This window comes from Panthera onca, chromosome X (genome assembly GCF_046562875.1).
Source record: "Panthera onca isolate mPanOnc1 chromosome X, mPanOnc1 haplotype 2, whole genome shotgun sequence".
Lineage (NCBI taxonomy): Eukaryota > Metazoa > Chordata > Mammalia > Carnivora > Felidae > Panthera > Panthera onca.
The window spans coordinates 8,298,033-8,319,543 of NC_138357.1; the positions used below are offsets into that span (position 1 = coordinate 8,298,033).

At 47.1% G+C, this 21,511-nt stretch overlaps 1 pseudogene; it reads left to right on the forward strand.

Annotated features, from left to right (window-relative positions):
• The first annotated feature begins 18,052 nt into the window (after window positions 1–18,052).
• LOC145713481 (glyceraldehyde-3-phosphate dehydrogenase-like) lies at window positions 18,053–19,298 on the forward strand (annotated as a pseudogene).
• The last annotated feature ends 2,213 nt before the right edge of the window (window positions 19,299–21,511 follow it).

Consider the following 21,511-nt stretch of genomic DNA (forward strand, 5'->3'; position numbering starts at 1 on the left):
CTTTGTCTTTGTTAGTATTCACCTTAGTCAGACACCATGTAGGTACTGAGGATACAGACGTGGACTTGATGACCCTTACCCTCCACAAGTTCACGGTCAAATGAGGGAGAAAAGTGCACAAACTCAATTGCAAGGCAGCACTGGTACTGTGACGTGACACGTGACGGGTGTGCCAAAGGGAAGGAGGGTTCGAGAATGCTAACAATGAGGAGATATTTGTACAGCAGCTTATAACATAAAAGGTCCCCGAAAGGTCCTGGGTTTTGAAACCTACCTTTTTTTTTAAGCTGCCTTACTTCCAGCCTGGTAAGATTTTAGAAACCTCGTCTACACGAGTGATGAGGTTTTAGGGTGATGGGGGGGCAGTTTGGCACCAACGGTCAAGAAAGAATTCTTGAAGACGTCTTTGGTGCAAAAAGGTGATTCTATTAAAGCAGGGGGACAGGACCCGTGGGCAGGAAGAGCTGCCCTGGGGTGGTGACGGGTAACTCGTTATATACCCTCGGGTGGGGAAGGGGCCAGGGATAGAGTAAGTGTCTAAGGAATTCTGGAAGCCAGGTTTCCAGGACCTGGAGGGGCTAGCTGTTGCTAGGGAAATTCCACTTATTACCGGTTAGTAAAACCCCAGTCACCAGACCCTTCAGCTGTGTATCGGGGGCCGTAACCTTGGGGGTATGATTGCCTGCACATATCTTGGGGGAGCCGAGAGGAAGGAATTTTTATATGTCAAAGGAGACTTACAGGATCCTGGGGGGTCAGGATAACCTTAAGCCAAGATTCCCTTTTACCCTTTAACAAAGTGCCGTCATCGAGGCAGCTGAGCTCCTAGAGGAAGGTCACTCTGCCAGTTTCAAGGACTTGTCAGTGGGCCGTAGGCAGTGAGGGAATCTAATTTTTCACTCGCCTTAGTTTCCCACATCACCATGGCGAGCGCTGAAACCCCTTCCATCTTGATGAGGGTGATATTAGGGCTCCAGGAAACGGAGTCTATGGGTTTCTGGAGATCAGGCTATGGATAAGATTGCCTCTTTCCTGCAGTTTACCAAGTTCTCCGTAAACTGAAGGAGACTCCCGTCCTGCAGGACTGTGGTCTCTATCAGTCAACCAGCTGCTTTCTTTCCTTTCCCCTGTTCTTGGGCAGCCGGGAGAGTCTGAGGAATATCACACGTTTCCCACCTGGGGAGGGGGGAGGGTGCTGTTAGCCTGTACTTTGTCCTCAGCTTGCCCCAGGCTCCCTGGTCACAAGTAACTGGGGACTAGATTAGACACGTGCCCTAAAGCTAGGGTCGAGGAGTCCTAGGATAGAGCCGCAAGTACCCAGCTGGGCTTTACCCTGGATCCCGTACCACATGCCTAGTCTCTAATGACACCTACTTAGCTTCTTCACTGGACCAGTTTTGAACCACAACACGCAAGGCTCAGGCTCTTAGAAGGCCTGCTGATTGTGCCTGCTACCTTTTTTTTTTTAAGGTTTATCTTTAAGTAATCTGTACACCCAACGTGGGTGTACTCGTGGGTGTACTCGAACTCACGACCCTGAGATCAGGAGTCGCATGCTCTACTGAGTGAGCCAGTCAGGCGCCCCCAGGTCCCTGCTATCTTGTCATTTCCACCAGAATGTGCATTGCTCAGATATCAGTGTCAGCCCCAACTGAACACAAATTCACTGCGTCGTCTTTGGAAACCGTGATTTGGACCACTGACCGCGTTTGGGGGTAATAGGCAGAGAAGGTCAATTCTTTCGGAGGATCTCACGCCTTGTAGAGCCAGCACACTCCTCAATTCAAGCCATCTTGGCTATACCATCGTTCTCAACTGCTCCTTATGAGACCAGAGGTGTGACTTGTGACCAGCGTCCCATTAATATTTCTCATCTTCGCCAAACCCATTTACAGCCATTTCAGGGTAATGGCTTATTAAACTGGCACAATAATGATTTCTGAACACAGATTGTGTTCACAAGAAATGTGAAATCGTTTGCATCTATAAAATGTGATTATCTTTAGATTGCTCATTTCGGAGAAAAACATTCTGTGCTTAGCACAATGAGAGATTACCCCGCAACTCCTTACCGTTTCTAATGGTTAATGATGCAAACTAATAATGCCCCAGCATGGCATTCATCATTTCAAGATGGATAGTATAAGTGGAAAAATGTTGCCAACTTAATAAAACATACATCAAATATTAGTTCAGGCGGCTGTTGCAAAAAACAACAACAAAAGAAATGCAGCTGGATTAACAGGAACTGACTACACACATTTTTCTTGAGTTGGTGGAGAAAAAGTAGCTTCACTGCCACAACCATCAGGTCGAGAGGTCAGTATTTCTCTTGCACTTTTTTTTTGTATCTTGAAAAAATGTGTTTCACGTTTTTATTTATTTTTTCAGAGAGAAGCAGAGACAGACCGTGAGCGGGGGAGGGGCAGAGAGAAAGGGAGAAGAATCCCCAGGGGGCTCCAGGCTCCAAGCTGTCCGCACAGAGCCCACCACCACAGGGCTGGGACTCAAAAACCATGAGATCGTGACCCGAGCCGAAGCTGGACGCTTAATCGACTGAGCCACCCAGGCGCCCCAGAGGTTAGTATTTCTTAAGTATTTAACTGCATAATAAGCACACGGAGCCTGCTAACATTTGTACGAATGGCAGTCCATTCAGGATTTCAAGACCAAAAAGAAGCGTACAAAAAGTGTGTGTGTGTGTGTGTGTGTGTGTGTGTGTGTGGAACAGCTAGCTATCCAATAGACTAACAGTAATAAGCGTTCATGGCCAATAATTTTATACAATAACATAGAACATTAGGTTTCAATTTTTGAAAGACAATTTGCTTATGGAGTTTTTCTGGATTAAAAGCAAAACTAATGTTTTAAGCATTCAGATTTAAATTTAAAGAAAGGCATTTATTTCAGTCCCGGGAATATGCTTCAGGTTATTTTTTAAATCTTTCTTTTAACATCACCAAATTATACTCTAAAGCAGAGGTCTGCAAACCCCAGCCTACAGGCCAAATCCAGCCTACCACCGGCTTGAAGTTTTAGTAGAATACAGCCGTGCCCGTTTGCTTATGTATTTTTTTCCTCACGTTACGACGGCAGCGTTGAACACTTGTGACAGAGTCCAGACGACCCGACCCACAAAGCCCAAGACATTTACTATTTGGCCCTTTACAGAAAAAAGCCTGCTGGTCGGTCGGTCCCTCCTCTAGAGCTGCATTGTCTAGTAGGTAGGCGCTAGCCACAGGTGACTATTTACATGTAAATTAATTAAAACGAAATAAAATGTAAAACTCAGGTCCTCAGTCACCGTACCAGCACCATTGTCATCAGCGAGAGTCTGTTAGAAACGCCCAATGTGGGCTCCCTACCGACGAGATCTCCAGGCGATTCCTGTGCATATTAACAACTGAGATATCAGTTCCAGAGGCACGAGGAAGAGGGTAAAACGAAAGGGAGCGGATGACTTAGTAAGGAGAGGAAAGTGCCATCATCTAAGGGGAATAAACCACAGAAAAGTCCCCCACCACAAGACTCTGCTAACTAAGCACCTGGCCTTCCCGAGCACCTGCTGTGCACAGGCCCCAGACCCCGAGCACCGTACACGTGGGGGTGGGGGGGCATCCTGGCCAACGTCCAGAAAGGCCAAGGCCTTTAACTCTTGTGTTATTGCTGTGATCACTGCCAGTAGTTTTAAGGCTCCTGATGATGTCATGGTCTGAGGGCAGCTACACAGCATGAAAGCCTGGAAGAGGTGCCACTCTAAGGCCTCCCTGTGCTGAGGGACTATGTGCACATATGTGGCTGAAGGCAGACCAAGGAGCTATTGCTTGGTGTTGGGGTGTCTTCAACCCAGGGCTCAGTTTCTGTCCCTTTCCCCCAACTCCGCGGAGAGCAATCCGTCCGTCGGTAAGACTAAACTAGCGGGACTGCCTTCTGGCTTTTGTTTTGCTCTGTTTTGTTTATTCTGGGTTGAAAACACTAAGACTAAGGAGCAGTGAGTGAAGTCTTCAAAGAAGTCTATTCTGCAAAGGATTCCGGTGCCAGAGGCCAAGACCAATGCATAGGAGTATGGAGGATGCAGGTGTCGGTCCACTATCCAGAGGGCCTGCGTGTCACAGCTGAAGGCCAGGGGACCCGCCCACTCTGCAAGGGGTCCCGGCACAGGGCTCTGTTGGACCAGTGATTTTCAACCAGGCGGACAAAAGAGAGTCACTGGAGGTGGGCGTGAGGGTGGAGGAGGGAGCAGTTTCTGTAGTCCAAGAAAGCAAATTATGAAATGATCTTCACCTAGGAATTTAGAAATTTTAAGTCACAATCAAGGACGTGGAGAGATATTTGTGTTTCTTCAAACGCGGTATGAATTTTAAAATGTTAAAAGTCTTTTTTAGGTAGAGGTGGAAATGGCTTCACGGGGTTATCCTCGTGACCTTGGTGAAGTTGCTCTGGTCCAAGGTCTAACACTTGGCATTGAGGACTCAGAAACCTGAGTGAGTCACATACGGAGGGCAGAGGTGAATCCACTCATCGCTCAAGAGTGCACTTGTGTTAATCAAGCTCACAAGAATAATGTATAAACCCAAATGCCAATTTATTAATGTAGAATGAGAAATATGTCACAGGAATGAAATCGTTGGCACAGCTAGTTCATTTTCCTCCTTTTCTCCCTATCGGTATTTCTACCCATAATTCGAAGTATGATCTGAATGTCAATTTAACATACAGGGAGACTTACTGTCACAGGACCCAGATCAGTTTAAGAACAGCATATTCTCTCTCTCCTTCGGCAAACATATATTTGAATCCAAACCTTAATCAAGTGCTTATTTTGTGATGTTTTATGGAGTCAGCTAAAGACAACCGTTTGTATTGCTTCCGCGGTATGAACTACTTGCTAAAGAAATAGGAAAACATGCTCCTGTCATTGCTTTCATTTGTGCATTTTACCCGTTCATTCAACATACGCATCTACCATGTACCAGGCTCTCCCTAATAGGCATTGGGCTATGCAAGTGTGAACCAAACAGGCCCCAAACCAAACTATTCTCACGGAGCTTATATTTTAGATAGACAATAACATAAAGGGAGACCAAGCCGGGAAGGGAGATGGAGACTGGCGTGGGGGGTGGATTTTGCACCGGTGCTCAGATAAGGGTTCAAAGATCAGCTTTTCCTGGCTTCCTTAGCTAGCCATCTCCTTCCCCCATGTAATGCATGACCCATTCTTACTTGAGCAGCATTCAACGGTGTGAGTGAAATCCTGACGTCTGAAAAGCTATTCTGGCTCTTTAAGGAAATTCTCAACCTTGCTGGCGTTCTAGAATCCCTTGGGGAGCTTTTAATAAAACACCTGGGCCCCACCCTGGTTCAATGAAATAAGAACTTCTGGTAGCCAGCCTGGGGCATCAGTATTTTTTAAAAGCTCCCCAGGTGATTCTAATATGCTGCCAGAGCTGAGAATCTCAGCTCTAAGGTGACTTTGCTTTGATACAATGTATGTTGAGCTTAAAGTTTAATTCCTCAAAGGCAATTTTCCTATTTTGGGTGCAACATACCTTGCTCCTCCAAATTCTTCTGCAGGAAAATAAAGTGTATGCTCTTTAAACCTCTACGTGCAGAACAAAGAGTTTTGATGGCTCTGGTTCAATACCCTTTTATCAATTTCTAAAACATGATCGGAAAAGACGCACCGAAGAATCATTGAAAAACATGAAGTTGAAAAATATAAAAATAAAAACGCTCTCCAAAACTAGGATCTCCCCTTCCTGGCAGATTTCTTCCCACCAATAATAACAGCTCCCGCTCTTGGTTCAGCAGGCTCCTCGGTATTAAAGGTTGCACCTCTTTCTCCCTTGGAGACCAGAAGATTGAGTTAGTAATCTAGCTGCAGTCGCATTTAGCTATCGATTTGTTTCAGCTCCAAGACAGGCACTGCGTGGAGAATTACAGCACTTGGTTGCCGGGGACTGAGGAGATTTCCACAGATCTTCTACCAGGGAGACTGTTTACAGGAAATTCACAAAGCTGTAATGCAGACTACTGGCGGCTAATTGCGTAATTAATACAGCATAGACCAGATCTGTGTCACAGAAGTGCAATGCAAGGATTCCGTGTGAACCAGAGCTTCAGAAAGGAAATGTTGCTGATGTACATACAAAAGCAATGGGAAATAGGGTGGTGGAACTGGCCGAACAGCTTATCACGCTACCTGGTCGATCTGGACCTTGCCAACGATGGCATGAGCTAGGAGACCCCAAATTTGATTCACCCCAAAACTAACACCTGTCAAGATGTGCTCATGAGAAAGTTGACATTTAGAACCTGGCCTGGCTTCTCCTGGGATATACGGGAGTTGGGGGGTAAAGGGAAAGCTCTCCTTCAGAGGAACGACAGAAAGCATGGCCCGCGGAATTTCACGAGAACAGGCACAGCAGAGAGGAAAACAATGAGACCTTCAAGTACAATAGCCACGCCTTGAGGCTCTCCTCGCCTCCGGTTTATTGCATTTGTCCCTTCCCTTGAAAAGAATTTTTGCTCCAAAATGTAGAGAGGAAGAAACAACTGGTCTGGCTCCGGGACACATGTCATGAAAGCATCTTCTGGGTGCCCCAGTGGACAAGATTACCCCTCTGTCAAAATGGGGGGGATCTAGTTGGAGATTCCTACAACAACTCCCCACTCTACTCTGGGCCCTCGAGTCATCTGAATGAAAGGGGGAGAGAGGGCAGAGGAAACACGTGTGTTACGTGCTCACAGTGTGCCAGACGTTGGACTTCTGTTGATGTAATCTGTGGTGGGTTGACTAGGGCCCCCTCCCAAGTTCATTGCCCATCCAGAACCTCAGAATGTGACCTGATTTAAAAATAAGGTCTTTGGGGCGCCTGGGTGGCTCAGTCGGTTAAGCGTCCGACTTCGGCTCAGGTCACGATCTCGCGGTCCGTGAGTTCGAGCCCCGCGTCGGGCTCTGTGCTGACAGCTCAGAGCCTGGAGCCTGCTTCCGATTCTGTGTCTCCCTCTCTCTGACCCTCCCCTGTTCATGCTCTGTCTCTCCCTGTCTCAAAAATAAAATAAACATTAAAAAAAATTAAAAAAAAAAACTTTATAAAAAAAATAATAATAAGGTCTTTGCAGATATCATTGGCTAAGGACCTTAAGACGATAGGACACTGGAATTAGGGTGATCCCCTGATTGAATGACTGTCATCCTCTTAAGAAGAGGAGCGGACACGGAGGCAGAGGCTGATGTTCTGGGACCGCCCCAAGCGGGAAGGCAGGAGGCGGCATTCTCCCTGAGAGCCTTCGGAAGGCTCTGCATGGCCCTGCTGACCCCTTGATTTTGGACTTCCGGCCTCTAGATCTGTGAGAGAAGAAATTTCCGCGTTGTAGGCCATCTAGCTTGCAGTAATTGGTCAGCATGGCCCTAGGAAACGAGTACACCATCCGGTCCCAAAACAAATGCATGAGGAACACCTGTTTATCCTCTCTTTCCAGTAGGTGAGGAAGCTGAAGCCAGGCAGCAGTGGAAAACAATTGAAATTCCTACCTGTCGGGCCCTAAGGCTTCTTCCCTTTTCAGTAACAGACTCCCGCTTGTGGAATAAGAAAAAGCCTTCATCAATTGCCTTGGGAGCCTGCCCCTCTCAAGCTTCAATGTGCATACGAATCAAGAGGGGGGGAGGGGGGGCTTCTTAAAATGCAGCTGCTGAGTCCCTAGGTCTGGAAGATGCCTGATAGTCGACATCTCCAACATGGTCCGAGGGGCAGCACTTAGGTAGTACTTTAGACGGCAAGGACCTAAACTGGTGGCCAGAAAAGTATTTCTGCGAAGAGTCAAGATTGGAAATACACCGGTTTCCCCCCCTCCATCCCCGGGGGACACCTTCCAGCGGACCCCCGGAGGATGCCTCACACCGCAGAGAGGATCAAACCCTATCCAGACCGCTTTCGCCTATATATGCATACCTATGGTAAATTTAGAAGTTAAGCACAACAAGCGATCAAGCATAATACCCAACAACAAACAATGACACTATGATAAAAGTAAAGTGAATGTGGTCTCTCTCTCTCTCTCAAAAGATCTCACTGTACTGTACTCACGCTTCTTCCCGTGATGATGCGAGGCCATAAAATGCCTGCGTGAAGGCCGAAGGCAGTGTGACGCAGCGTGAGGCTGCTGTTGACCTTCTGACCTTCTGACCTCTGACCCCGCGGGAGGATTGTCTGCTATTGGCCACTCCACCGTGGGAAGCTGAAGCCGCCCAAAGCAAAACCTTGGCCGAGGAAGGCTCTGGCACTTTGGGTTTGGCGGCCTTCCGGTGTCCAGTGCGGCTACTCAACCCCGCCATCGGAGCTTCAAAGCACAGAAACAATACGTAAATGGGCGGACATGGCTGGGTCTCATTAAAACTGTTCGTAGATGTCAGATGTTCCATTTCTCTTCATTTTCATGTGCCCTGAAATATTATTCTTCCCGTTTTTAACCACTAAAACATGTAGAAAAAAAATTCTGAGCTTGTGGGCAATCACAAAAGATGTGGCTTGCTGGGTTTGGCCTACAGTCCACGGTTTGCTGACCCCTAGTCTAAATTATTCATTAATACCTGGTTGCTGCCTGGTATGGAAGGGATTCTCTCATTTTTAAAGAAGGCAGCATATATGAAAAACGCCGTGGTGGGATTGGAAGAACCCTGGGGTAGGGATGAGAACACCTACGTTTCAGGGGTGCCCGGGTGGCTCAGTCGGTGGAGCATCTGACTTTGGCTCAGGTCATGATCTCATGGTTTGTGAGTTCGGGCCCTGCGTCTTGCTCGCTGCTGTCTGTGTAAAGCCTGCTTCACATCCTCCTCTCTCCCCCTCTCTCTGCCCCTTCCTTTCTCTCTCTCTCTGTCTCAAACATAGATGAAACATTTAAGAAAAAAAGGTTTAAAGAAAATCCAGGTTTTAAACACCACCTGCTCTCCTTATTAGCAAATGACTTCTCTGACCTGCCTCCTTTTTTCATTTCTTCGCTGGAGTTGATAATAAAACCTGCCCTTCTTATCTTCCTGGGTTGATGGCTGGTTACACAGTAAAAGAGATTCCTTAACTCCCCTTTCTTCCTGTTCTCCCACCCCTGGCTTTCTGCAGTTTTGCATATGAATTTACTCCCTTCAGGCAAATTAGCCGAGATGAGAACATTAATTTAAGAGGACTTGTGTCAACATCAGTCTTAGAAAAAAGGTGTCAGTGTGCTTTGAAGGCCTGTGCACCATGAAATTAAGACCGCTGGAAATAGATACACATACGCCTGCAACAAACAAACGCCAGGGCAGAGAGGCCTCTGAGAAGGTACAGGGAGCGGTGGCTAGGCGGCCGGGGAAGGAGAAGGGATTATGGGGGCCGCGAGGCAGAAACAGGCAAAGGGAATAGGGAATATAAGGAAATGAAGCCAGAAACAAGGGTGGAGGCTGAGGACGCAATCCTTCCGTCATCAGCACTGGGGCCCATATCCTTGTGGAGATGACTCTGTCTGTGTGTACCACTTGGGTACACCATATGCATTTGAACCCGACATTCCCATTCCGAAGTCACCTTTCGGAGCCAGCAGAAGCTTAACTCAGATTAACACTTTCTTCCGATGAAGTTCATCTTGATTAAATTCCTCCTCCACTGGCCAGCCACAAAAATGACTCAGGACACATCTGAGCCACATTAATTAATTGCTCAGAGATAACCTCTAATCTGGAGGTCTGCCTCTTCTTTTGGCTGGTGGGAAGTAAACAAGGCATGGTAGCCAGGTCAAAGAAAGACAGCTTATACTCCAGTTTCTAGTAGTAAGAGAAATTTGACCCTGGAGAGTGGGGGAGAAGTGATTTGTTCTAGCTGGGGCCGAGGGAGCCAAGCTAATGGAACACAGACCAGGCAGAGAACACGTCTTACGTTCGGTTCAGCAAGCCTTTCCAGAGCACTTATCATGCATCGGGCACAGCGCAACACCTCATCTCCATTAATGGGTTGAAAGAGAAGAACATGGCTCATCTCCCCCAAGGAGCTTATAGTCTAGAATGAGAGACAGCCATGCCAATAAATAACCGTAATATAATACGTAACATACGATGAAAATAAAAACATCCAGAGGTGCCTGGGTGGCTCAGTCAGTGAAGCGTCCGACTCCGGCTCAGGTTATGATCTCACAGTTTGTGGGTTCGAGCCCCACGTTGGGCGGGAGCCCGCTTCCGATTCCGTGTCTCCCCCCTCCCCCTCCCCCTCCCCTGCTTGTGCTCTGTCTCTGTCTCTCAAAAATAAACGTTAAAAAGTCTTAACAAAAAAAAAAGTTAAGAAAAAAACCAAAACATATATACAAGGTTCAGCGACAGGAGTGCATAGAGGTGATTGATCCTAGCCGGGGTCGAGGGAGCGAGGCTAATGGGACACAGGCCAGGCAGAGAACACCCAAGGAAGGTTTTGAAAAAGAACAGCTAGTGTGCGCAGCGTGCTTCTTTCGTGCCAGGCCACCAGTCAGTCTCCGCCACTGGCCTGGACCGAAGCAGGAGGTGTGGATCAGCCCCGTCAGGCTACGCGTGCCCCGAAGGCCCACCGTCTTGAAGAGAACGGCAGAGACAGAACGAGAATGAATGAAACGACGGGGAAACAGAACCGGAACAGAAGAGATGGGCCGAGCAAGCGAGAGAGAGGAGAAAGGCTGACGGCTCAAATGGGTGTTGACAAGGTTGCTCTCGGTCACGTGGTCTTTGTTCGACCGGCGCCTGGAAGCCACTCACAGTCGGCCTCGGAGACAATCGTATTGGCACAACTGTGGTGTATTCCCAACAGCAAGCCGCCCCCCAATAGCTGATTGGACCACGTGACCCACCTTCAGCCCTGTGGATGCCAAGGCAGTGAGTCAAACATGCTCGGCGAGAAGCAGCATTAAACCAACAGTAGCAAATTGAAGCCTGGGTCCCCCGAGCGTTTTCCAGGGCCTGCCTGATGTCTGTGACGCCCCGCCGTCCTCGCCCCCCTCGGACTCCAGAAGATGCCTCGGTATCTCGCCGATCACTTCCCTGGGCCTTGGCCGGTGGTATTTCGAGGTAGAAGTTTCCGTTAGTTGCAACCAAAAGAATCTTACCTAAAGCGGAAAAGAGGAACCTGGGCAATCGTTTTTTAGGAGGCTGACTTTTCAGCGGGCCCGCATGTTCCTGAGCGAAGCTTTTGTTTCACTCACAGCAGTGTATTCTGACTTGGCAAAACCTGGCAGACGATACAATTTTTTCACAGAGGGGTATAATGTTAAAGAATAAGAACTTAAGTGCTTTGGGTAATATGATTTAACATTTCTCTTTCTGCACCGTCTTCCTTATTTTTAGATCCCCGTTATAGGACTGCCGGTTTTAACAATTGCAGGTTAAAGAGAGGCAAGCAAGAGGCAGTCGTAAAGATTCCTTTGTGTATGAAACTCAACCGAACGTGCTCGATTCAACCACTTAAAGGCTCCTTTTTCCCCATGATGTTTGCCCATGAAACAACCAGACCCAGTTGCCACTTGAGGAAAGCTCCCCCGAGTACTAGAGGGATTTTCACATGTGTTCAGTTTTTCCCGAAGGTCCTCATCGTGTCCTATGTGTAGTACGAACAATGGAGAGAGAAGAATCTTTGAGATTGGCTTTGGAACCCACACTCAGGCATGTGAAAGTGTATCCGGGTCTGCTGGAAGCTGAGGCTTTTTATTCCACCTCATTCCGTGTGCCTCGTAGGGCACGTTGCGGGAGTAGGTGAGGTCCTAAAAATGAAAATGCCGTGTCATCTAACATCGCGTAAGGAGGAGGAATTAGAGGAGAAAACGGGTAGGGTTGATGGGGAAACTGGCACCTGCCGACTCATCTGACGTCTCCTTTAGCCTGCAGAACAATCCTGCGCCCCGGTATTTTCACTCCTCGTGTTACAGATGACAAAATGGAGGCGTGTTAAGGCTCTTAAATTACGTCAGTAATCATAACGGATAAAACAGCTTTCCCATGCTAACATGTTATTTTCCATGTCTCAACACGGGTAGCTAGGAGAACCCTTGAGCACCGCGATTCGGTAATGAGTTATTCCATGATGGAATCAACTAATGAGTATCCACGCTGTTCCCCGCATCGAGCACCCCCTCTGTGCTACTCCAGCCGTGGGAGCTGATTCCAAATTGCCCGTGTGGATGCGAAAGCTTGTTCAACTGATTCAAAGACGAGTCAAGTTACAGGACAGGGCCTTCGATTCTTAAATAAGAGGATAAAGGAAGATAATGCCACACGTCTGCGAACCTTCCCAGCATGCCTGTTTGTTCTCAGTCGTGTCTGCACGAAAGGTGCCCAACAGAGCAAGCGAGTGGCGATGGAAATCCATCCACAGTTCTGCTCACCAAGCCTGGCACAATGGCCTGGAGCTACCTCCTCCCAGAAGGACCATTTTTCTGCCAGTCTGCACAAGGGCACCAGTCACCGAGTTCTGTGCCCCATGGAGCCGCATATGCCCGGGAAGGGTGGCTTCTATGGATTCACGGTACCCTTGCAAAGGCACCCTATCGATGAGTGGCTCCCCGCTCCTTTCGAAGGCACATGCTTTTCTGTTTTTTTGTTTTTTGATCCCCCCCCCCCGCCCACCAAAGCACAGCCTAATCCCAGAGTAAAAGCATCTCTTGTGCAAGGAAAAAACAAAAACAAAAAAAACCACCTGTGTGTCGTTCATACCTGTCAGGCATCCCCAAAATAAGATTTTCAATACAAGAGGCTGATCTTTGGAGCCGGCAAAGTCACAGAAACCTAACTGCAGAGACAAAGGCAGTCCTTTGCTTCTGTTACCTCATAAGAAGCCACTCGACATGGGCCTGGGTGAAAGGGGACAAGTCCTCTGCGATGACGCTCTGCTCCTCTTGTGCAAGGCTCTGTGAGACAGCCCTTGATCCTACCCATGGAGCACATTGTAAGGCTCTGAGTCTGTCCTTTACTTAGGAATTTGAAGTGTGGTGGGGCTGGGAAAGGCAAGAACAAACCTTGGGGAAATAGAGGCAGCCCTCCAGATCGACACTCTCTAGATGGGACACCAAAGTGTCAGTTTTCCTCATGGTATTGGTCTTTCATGACCGGCTCTTGTCTATCCTAATGACAGCTTTAATAGACCTTTGCTCCTGACTGACTTTAAAAATATATACATACACGGGCACCTGGGTGGCTCAGTCGGTTGAACGACCGATTTCGGCTGAGGTCATGATCTCACGGTCCGTGAGTTCGAGCCCCGCGTCGGGCTCTGTGCTGACAGCTCAGAGCCTGGAGCCCGCTTCGGATTCTGTGTCTCCTCTCTCCCTGTGCCCCTCCCCACTCACGATCTGTCTCTCTCTCTCTCTCAAAACTAAATAAACATTAAAAAATTTTTTTGAAAAAAAAAGTTAAATAAAAATACATACATAGAGGTGATTCTCATCCACTGTTATCAACTGCATGTTTGTATCCCCCCAGATTTCATATGTTTAACTCCTACCGTCCAATATGATGATATCAGGAAGAGGGGCCTTTGCGAGATAATTAGGTCGTGAGGGTACAGCCTTCATGATAGGATGTGTGCCCTCACCAGAAGACCTTGCTTCCTCTCTGTTCTCCACCATGTGAGGATACAAGAAGAAAATGGCCATCTGCGAACCAAGAAGCAGGCCTTTACCAGTCCCTGGGGTCGCCATCACTTTGATCTTGAACTTCCTCGGAAACAGGAGAAATAAAAGCTCGTTGCTTAAGCCACTCACTCTGCTGTTATCAGTTATAGCAGCTAGAACTAAGACATCCATATTGTAATCTACTTTATGTGGGAGGGAGCAGGTAACCAGGGCGTTGAATATTGCGCGTAACTGCAGCACGACTATGGGAATGTGGTACTTACATGACGTGCAGGAAACGTTGAACACAGCAGGCTTGAGACCGCTATCTTTGGGCTGCTTGGCAGAGTTGGCCATTGGCTGGAATCTGGGAGCTCGTATTTGGGGAGGGTTCCCACCGGTCCCTAATTGAAAGTGTTGGCTCGCTGGGCCTGAACTGTTTGTACAAACGCTATGGTTAATGCCGAACATCTGCTTTCCTTCTGGGAGTCTAGAATGCCGGTACATGCCGGGCCAAGGGGACCTCCAATACCAGCCCATTACAAGCTTTGAACACTGAATCTCTAATGAGCTTCCCTGGCAGACGATAGTCTCCACGTGTTGTCACAATTTCAGGCGGGAGGAATTACCGGCATCCTCTGGGATGAGCGGATGGCTCCTCTGGGAGAGAGCTCTTTGACAGCTGGTTCCAGGTTTCCTCTAGACATGGCACCCATGCTACTCTCCCCTTTGCTGATTTTGCTTTGTATCTTTTCACTACAGGAAGTCATTGCTGTGAGGAAGCATGTATGCTGAGTCCTGTGAGCCATCCCACCAAATCATTGAACTGGGGGTGGTCTTGGGGACCCTCAACATATGTAAGCACCAAGTGTCACGGGGGTAACAGAAGGAAGGAAACAAAAGAGATCTGCTGACCTAAACAACCAAATACTCACACACACACACGCACACACACACACACACGCGCGCGCACACACACACACACACACACACTACCTTCGGGGGCGTCTGGCTATCTCAGTCTGTAGACCGTGCAACTCTGGATCACAGGGTTGTAAGTTCGAGCCCCATGTTGGGTGTGGAGATTACTTAAAAATAAAATCTTGAGGGGCCCCTGGGTGGCTCAGTGGGCTAAGCTTCCGACTCGTGGTTTCGGCTCTCCCCTGCTCGTGCGCTCTCTCAAAATAAATAAAGCTTTAAAAATTTAAAAATAAATAAATAAATAAATAAATAAATACTTAAAAAAATTCTTTCAAACCACTGAATACATGTTCATTTCTGTCCTGTTTATTCTTTAAATGTTTAGAAGTAGCTTACGATAAGAATATGAATAATAATGCAGCATGATCTCATTATGTAAAAATATACACATGGGCATAGGGAAAAAGACTGGAAGGAATACATCAAAACATTAACAGTTGTTTTCTCCAGATGAAGTGATAGAATTCTAATGCTTAGTTTTTTCTTTCTCTTGTGTTGAACTGTATTTTCCACATTTTCTACAATGAGCACATATTGCTTTTATGATGAGACTAAAAAAAGATTACATAAATTGAATGTTAAACATAATTAAGAATAGGAAAATCAGACAAAATACACAAAAATGCAGGAAGCCATGACTAAGAGAAAAACATTGAAAATAGATGTACAGACTGTTGGGGCGCCTGGGTGGCTCAGCCGGTTAAGCGTCTGGCTCTTGATTTCAGCTCAGGTCACGCTCTCACTGTTTGTGAGTTTGAGCCCCATGTCCGGCTGCACACTGACAGTGCAGGGCCTGCTTGGAATTCTCTCTCTCTCTCTCTCTCTCTCTCTCTCTCTCTCTCTCTGACTCTCCCCCACTCTCAATATAAATAAACATTAAAAACGAAATAAAATTTAAAAAAGAAAATAGAGGTATAGACTGTAAAGATCTCTAAAAGTGAACATTTCTGCCCTCACATTTGACTCTGAGTTCCATGACAATGAAGACAAAATAGAAACATAGTTCAGTCATCAAGAAAGCATAGTATTTCTATCACCGTATATCAAATAATCACAAACTCAGTGGCTTAAAACAATATCTGTGTATTAGCTCACAGTTCTATAGGTCAGAAGTCTGGCTGGGCTCCTGGTGGCAGAATTTCATTCCCTGTCCTTTGTTGGACTGAGATCTCAATTTCCTTGCTAAATGGACTCCTCTCTCTTTAAGCAAGCAATAGTGTATCAAATCTGTCTTGTGCTTCAAATCTCTAACTTCTCTGTTTCTAACTTTAGATTTAAAGAGCTCATGTGATTAGGTCAGGACCACTCAGAGAATCTACCTTTGTTAAGATCAACTGTTCATAGGGGCGCCTGGGTGGCTCAGTCGGTTAAGCGGCCGACTTCAGCTCAGGTCACCATCTCGCGGTCCGTGAGTTCGAGCCCCGCGTCAGGCTCTGGGCTGATGGCTCAGAGCCTGGAGCCTGCTTCGGATTCTGTGTCTCCCTCTCTCTCTGCCCCTCCCCCGTTCATGCTCTGTCTCTCTCTGTCTCAAAAATAAATAAACATTAAAAAAAAATTAAAAAAAAAAGATCAACTGTTCATAGGGACGTCTGGGTGGCAGGGACGTCTGGGTGGCTCAGTTGGTTAAGTGTCTGACTTTAGCTCAGGTCATGATCTCACGGTCTGTGGGTTCGAGCCCCGCGTCGGGCTCTGTGCTGACAGCCCAGAGCCTGGAGCCTGCTTGGGATTCTGTGTGTGTGTCTCTCTCTGCCTCTCTCTCTCTCTCTCTCTCTCTCTCTGTCTCAAAAAATGAATAAACATTAAAGAAAATCAACTGTTCATATAACATAACTGAATCATAGGAAAGAAATCTATCATATTCACAATCTCTGGGTTACACAGGAAGTGTACATTCACCACCAGGGTGCGGAGAATCCTGGGGACTCATTTAGAGCTCTGCCTTCACACAGCATGTATAATTTTGTATATTTTGGAAAAGATGGAATTTAACCACTTTGCACGCATGCATAGTCTCTCCCCTCATTCTATGCCCAGAGGAAGTCCTAGGGGGATGCGCACGGCGGCTTGTGTGAACACCCAATACATTCAAATGCTCAATCCTAATGTTTTATCTTTTAAGGAAATACACTGAAAACAAGCTGCAAAAGAGGGAGAAATCGGCTGGAGACGGCAGGAAGGACAGGTGCTCTGGGGCAGGATGGAAAATGATTGACATAGGACACAGCCACAGGTTGGGGGAAATGCAAACTTAATCAAGAGTCTGAAACCAGGGATGCCCGGGTGGCTTGGTCGGTTAAGAATCCGACTTCAGCCTATGATCTTGTGGTCCGTGGCTTGTGAGTGCTCTCTCTCTCTCTCTCTCTCTCTCTCTCAAAAATAAATAAACATTAAATAAAAGAGGTCTCAAACCAGATTTTCAAGACTTTGCCCCTACCCTCTACCTAGTTCTGTGGACTTTGCTAATTCCCTTTCTTCCCCCATATAGGCCTAGTTTTCTTGTCCTTTCTTTTCCTTTTTTTTTTTTTTTTTTTTCTTGTATAAGGAACAGTCTAAATGATAGATCCAAGTGATGTCTCAGCTTCCTACTTTGGACTACTGCATAGAAGTCAATGGTAATTGTGCCTTGTTTTCCAAAGTCTGTTTCAGAGTCCAGAGGAATTGGTGTCACCTAGGAGTTTGTTGCAAATACAGTTTCAGGGGCGCCTGGATGGCTCAGTTGGTTAAGCGTCCAGCTCCTGATTTCAGCTCAAGTCATGATCTCGCGGTTTGTGAGTCCAAGCCCCACATTGGGCTCCACACTGGCAGTGCAGAGCCTGCTTGGGATTCTCTCTTTCCCACTCTCCCTCTGCCCCATTCATGTTCTCTCTCTCCAAAATAAATAAATAAACTTAAAAAAAAAGAAATAAAGTTTCAGGCCCCCAGACCTACTAGATCAGAACCTGCTTTACAAGCAGATCACTGCGTGATTCCTGAAAGCTTGAGAAGGGGTACTTCAGAGCCTTACTGCTCCCTTTGTGAATTCTGCTGCACAGACTCACCGAAGTCCCAAGGGCCTGGGACCTGTAGCCCTCTGGTGTGCCCCTTCCCTTACTTCCACCTCCTCAAAAATGAAAAGCGCTGCTAATCGACACGGAACTGGGGTCGTGGCTATAAGCTCAGCTCACTTTAAGAAACTACGATCGGGGCGCCTGGCTGGTTCAGTCGGTTGAGCGGCCGACTTCAGCTCAGGTCATGACCTCACGGTCTGTGGGTTCGAGGCTCGCGTCGGGCTCTGTGCTGACAGCTCGAAGTCTGGAGCCTGCTTCCGATTCTGTGTCTCCCTCTCTCTCTGCCCCTCGCCTGCTCGCTCTCTGTCTCTCCCTCAAAAATAATAAACATTTAAAAAAAATTTATAAAAAAAAAAAAAGAAGCTACGATCAAGGCTCTCCTCTCCCCGTCCAACAGACAGCCGCATCTTCTCGTGCAGTGCCGGCCATGTCCCCGACACACGATGGTGAAGGTCAAATTAAATGGATTTGCCGTATTGGGTGCCTGGTCACCAGGGCTGCTTTTAACCCTGGCGAAGTGGATATCATCGCCGTCCATGACCCCTTCGTTGACCTCAGCTACATAGTCTACATGTTCCAGTATGATTCCACCCACAGCAAATTCCACAACACGGTCAGGGCTGAGAACAAGAAACTCGTCATCAGCGGAAGGCCCATCTCCATCTTCCAGGAGCAAGATCCCCCCAACATCAAATAGGGTGATGCTGGTGCCGAGTATTGTGGAGTCCGGCGGGGTCTTGACCACCATGGAGAAGGCTGGGGCTCACTTGAAGGGTGGGGCCAAGAGGGTCATCACCTCTGCCCCTTCTGCTGATACCCCCACATCTGTGATGGGTGTGAACCAAGAGAAGTACGACAACGCCCTCAAGAACGCCAGCAATGCCTCCTACACCACCAACTGCTTGGCCCTTCCGGCCACGGTCATCCGTGACAACTTTGGCATCATGGAGGGACTCGTGACCACAGTCCATGCCACCACTGCCACCCAGAAGACTGCGGAGGGCCCCTCTGGGAAGCTGTGGTGTGATGGTGAGGGGCTGCCCAGAACACTCTCCTTGCTTTTACTAGCACTGCCAAGGCTGTAGGCAAGGTCATCCCTGAGCCGGATGAGAAGCTCACTGGTATGGCCTCCCGGGTCCCCACCGCCAACGTGGCCATTGTGGACCTGACCTGCCGCCTGGAGAAAGCTGCCAAATACTATGATATTAAGAAGGTGGTGAAGCAGGGGGACCTGGTTGGCTCAGTCATTTAAGCGTCTGACTCTTGAATTCAGCTCGGGTCATGATCCCGCGGTTTCCGAGATCAATCCCTGTGTCGGGCTCAGCAATGACAGTGTAGGGCCTGCTTGGGATTCTCTTTCTCTCTCTCTCTCTGCCCCTCCCCTGCTCATGCTTGCTCTCTGTCTCTGAAAATAAATAAATAAATAAGCTTAAAAACAAAGAGAAGGTGGTGAAGCAGGCATCAAAGGACCCCCTCAAGGACATCCTGGGGTACGCTGAGGACCAGGTTGTCTCTTGTGACTTTAACAGCGACACTCACTCTTCCACCTTCCATGCTGAGGCTGGCATTGCCCTCAATGACTGCTTTCTCAAGCTCATTTTCTGGGATGACAATGAATTTGGCTACAGAAACCGGGTGGTGGACCTTATGGTCCAGATGGCCTCCAAGGAGTAGGAGCTCCCTGGACCACCAGTCCCAGCAAGAGCAAGAGGAAGAGAGAGGCCCTCCCTTCTGGGGAGTCCTTGCTCTAACTCATCATCCCCCAACACATTGAGAATCTCCCGACCTTACATAGTTTCCGTCCCAGACCCCCTGAAGAAGGGGAGGGGCTTGGGGAACCCTACTTTATCATGTACCATCAATAAAGTATACTGTACCCAGCCAAAACAAAAACAAAAACGAAAACAAGAGAAGCTATAGTCAAGATGTTCCTAAAATTCATATGGAAATGCAAAGGACCCAGGGTTACCAAAAAAGAACAACCTCGGAAGACTCAAATTTCCCAATGTCAAAACTTGCTACAAAACTCCAGTAATCAAGAAGATCATCCAGGGGAGCCTGGGTGGCTCAGTCGGTTAAGCATCTGACTTTGGCTCAAGTCATGAGCTCCAGCCCTGCTTTGGGTGAGCTTGAGCCCAACTCCAGGCTCCAACCCTCTGTTCTTCCCCATCTCCCTCTGTTTATGCACCTCGCAGGATTCTCTTTCTGTGCCCCTTGCTCACTCGTCATGCTCTCTCTTTCTCTAAAATACATAAATAAAGAGATAGGTTGGTAGGTAGGTAGGTAGGTAGGTAGATAGATAGATAGACAGATAGATAAAAGATCATCCAATGGGGAAGGAATAGACTTTTCAAGAAATGGCACTGGAACAATTAGATATCCACATGTTAGAGAATGAGTTTGGTCTCCTACCTCACACTATAATCAGAAATTAATTAGGGACACGTGGGTGGCAGTTAAGTGTCCAACTTCAGCTCAGGTCACGATCTCACGGTTTGTGAGTTTGAGCCCTGCATCAGGCTCTCTGCTGTCAGTGCAAAGCCTGCTTCTGATCCTCTGTCTCACTCTCTCTCTCTGCCCGTCCCCTGCTTGTGCTCTCTCTCAAAAATAAATAAACATTAAAACAAAAAAGATCTACTCTCTTAAAAAATTAATTAAAAATGGATCAAAAATTGGGGCACCCAGTTGGCTCACTCGGTAGAGCATTCAACTCTTGATTTTGGGGTCATTAGTTCAAGCCCCACATTGGGCATAGAGCCTACTTAATAAAAAAAAAGGATCAGAAACCTAAATGGAAGAGCTGAAACTATAAAACTCTTAGAAGTAAACATAGGGGTGAATCTGAATGACTTTGGATTTGGCAATGATTTCCTAAATTTGACACCCAAATCACAGGCAGCAAAAGAAAAAATAGATATATTAGGCTTGATAATATTTAAAACTTTTGTGCATTGGGGCACTTGGGTGGCACGGTTGGTTAAGTGTCTGACTCTTGGTTTTGGCTCAGGTCATGATCTCATGGTTTCATGAATTCCAGCCCCATGTCGGGCTCTGTGCTGCCAGTGAGGAGTCTGCTTGGGATTTTCTCTCTCTTCCTCTCGTTCTGCCCCTACCCCACATGGCACTGTCTCTGTCTCTCTCAAAATAAATAAACTTAAAAAATAAAACTTAAAAAAGTAAAATGAAACTTTTGTGCATTGACGAACACTATCAAGAGAGTGAAAAGACAACCCACAAATGGGAGAAATGTTTGCAAATCACATATGTGGTAAGAGTTTAACAGCCAGAATATATAAAGAACTCTCATAGCTCATCAACAGAAAGAAAAACAACCCAGTTGGAACTTGGGCAAAGGATTTGAATAGACATCGCTCCAAAAGAGATACGGAAATGTCCAATAAGCCAATGCCAAGACGCTCCACACCATTAGCTATTAAGGAGTTGTAAATCAAAACTACAATGAGGTAACGCTTCACACCCACCGGGACAGTTAATAAAAAAAAAAAAAAGCTGAAAAACAACAAGCGTTGGCAAAGATGAGGAGGAATTGGAACCCTCATACGCTGCGTATGGTGAGAATGTAAAATGGCGCCCCCTAGGTGGAAAATCGTTTGGCGGTTTATCAAAAGGTTAAACACACAATTACCATGTGACCCAGCAAAGAAACTCGCTGATATATACCCAAAATAATCGAAAACATGTTTGCATGTCAAAAAATATGTTCACAAATGTTCATAGCAGCATAATCCATGGTAGCCCACAAAAGTGGAAACCCCACAAATGTCCGTCAATGGATGGATGGATGAACAAAAAATGGCCTATCTGCAGAATGGAATATGATTCAGTCACAAAAAGGAGCGTACTACATCGTGGATGTTGTATGTGGC